A 2,443-nucleotide genomic window follows, 5' to 3' on the forward strand; every position below is an offset into this window, starting at 1 on the left:
GCTGGCTGCGGAGCGGGCAGCCCTCGACGCCCGGACTCAGCTGATTCAGGCGCAGTCCTTCCAACTCACAATGGATCAAAACGCGGCCAACGAGGTCATGAGAAGGAGGCATCAGAAGGCCCAGTCTTGACTCCCACCGGTTTACGATCCACGCAATCTCTTCAACACACCGGGTGCAGGGTCTAGTAACCCGCCAGGGGTCATTGCACCCGGGTCTGGACCCCTTATTCAGCCACGAGTGATGGGGCCTCCCCAGGTGCCCCCTGCCCCGCCTCAGTATGTGCCAATACCGCCGGGTCATTATGATAACCCGCTGGAGAACATGGTGGCTGCGGCAGCACGACTGGCGGCTCTCCCCGTTGACGCCGACTCTCCGGCGGCCATCGAAACCCGCGGGGTCAGGGAACTCCTGCAGACGGCACTAGCGCAGCAAGAGGCGTACTCCTACAGCCGCGACAGGATCCACTCGACCCCTCGTCCAGGCCAGAGCCCGAGTTACAGCCGGCACATGGTCTCAGCAACCGGCTCAAGTAATGTCCGACGCCATGACCCGCCCCCTGGCCATGGCCCAGCTCATAATGGAGCCCTCTACGCAGCAGACCAAGCGCGGCAAGAGGCGGAGCAGGTGCCTCAATTGACGGCTTACCAGACCCCCCCGGCTTATCCGACGACGTCCGTTGATGTGGGTATTTCTACCAGGACCGGTGGTGTCCCTTGTTTGGTGCCGGCCATCCGTAATGAACGTCTACCTAAGGACTTCAAGGGCCCTAGGAAGGTGCCTAACTATACAGCGGACTTACAGCCTGCAGCCTGGATTGAGAGTTATGAGATGGCTATGGAATTGCTGGAGGTTAGTGAGGCGGCCATGGCCAAATATTTCACCATGATGTTAGATGGAACTGCCCGCACGTGGTTGAAAGGGCTACCACCGAACTCCATTGGGTCTTGGGCTGAGCTGAAAGCCCGGTTCATTCAAAACTTCAAAGATACCTGCAGGCAGTCTATGTCAATTGTGGATCTGACTAACTGTAAGCAGCAGGAGGGTGAATCCACGACCCATTGGGTTCGCCGGGTCAAGGAGATCATACATTCATCAGATAAGATGGATGCCGGCTCTGCAGTCTTAATGTTGGAACAGAACTGTCGCTTTGTGCCCCTTAAGATGAAACTCGGGCGGCTTAAGCGCGACTGCACCGATATGGGTACCCTAATGGCGGCTCTTGTCAAGTACGCCGATTCTGATGGTACCAAGGATCCCCCTTCAGACGATGAAAGGACAGGGAAGGGAAAGAAGAACGGCCATGGCAAGGGTCCTTAGTTTAACCCGGGGAACCAAGGAGGAGGCAAGCGTAAGGCCGATGGCAGCCTAGAGTTTGTAGCCAACGCCAACTCCCAAGGTAGTAACCCGCGACGCAAGGGGAGGCCCCCTCCCCGAGGCGGCGGGTCAGGTCCAACGCTGGAGCAGCTGTTGAATGAACCTTGTCCAAGGCATGGCTCTAGAGAGAAGCCAGCGACTCATCTATGGAAGGATTGCGCGATCATGAAGGCCTTTAAGAGCTACAATGGCCCGGGCGGCGGCTCAGGCGCCGACGGTTTTCATGGCCCGGGCGGCGGCTCAGATTCCGGTCCTCAGAACGGTCAAGGGGGCTTTAATCAACAGTCGGGTCAGGGTCATCAACAGCAACAGGGGGGTTATCAGACCAACCCAAAGCAGCTTAGCGGTGGACAGTATCATGTGTTCACCACTAGTTTGTGCAAACGAGATCAAAAGCTTCACAAGAGGGCTGTGAATGCTGTTGAGCCGGCGGTTCCACGCTACTTGCGGTGGTCGGAGCAGCCTATAGTGTGGAGTAGGGAGGATCACCCTCCACGGGTGGATAACCCGGGCCACTTGGCCTCAGTGGTGGCCCCTCAGGTGGGAGGTTATAAGTTCACAAAGGTACTCATGGATGGAGGCAGCAGCATCAACATCCTATATTATGAGACTTTTCGCCGTATGGGGCTGGTTGATAAGAACCTCAGCCAGTCAAACACTATCTTCCATGGTGTGGTACCTGGTAAGTCGGCTTATCCAGTCGGCAAGATCGAGTTAGAAGTGGCTTTTGGTGATGAGAACAACTACAGGGTGGAGAAGTTGACCTTTGAGGTGGTCAAGATAAGAAGTCCATACCATGCTATATTTGGACGGTCGGCTTACGCCAAGTTCATGGCACAGCCGTGTTATGTGTACTTACAGCTCAAGATGCCGGGTCACAATGGGACCATCACGGTTCACGGCAGCCAGAAAGTGGCTCTCGAGTGTGAGGAAGGTGATGCAGCTTATGCAGAGTCTGTTTGTGCAACAGAGGAGTTGAAGTTTTACAAAGACAATGTTGACCCAACAGACATGACCTCTCTAAAGAAGCCGACTACGGAGACTGAGCCGGCGATGAAATTTAAGTCG

Source organism: Aegilops tauschii, chromosome 7, assembly GCF_002575655.3.
Source record: "Aegilops tauschii subsp. strangulata cultivar AL8/78 chromosome 7, Aet v6.0, whole genome shotgun sequence".
Lineage (NCBI taxonomy): Eukaryota > Viridiplantae > Streptophyta > Magnoliopsida > Poales > Poaceae > Aegilops > Aegilops tauschii.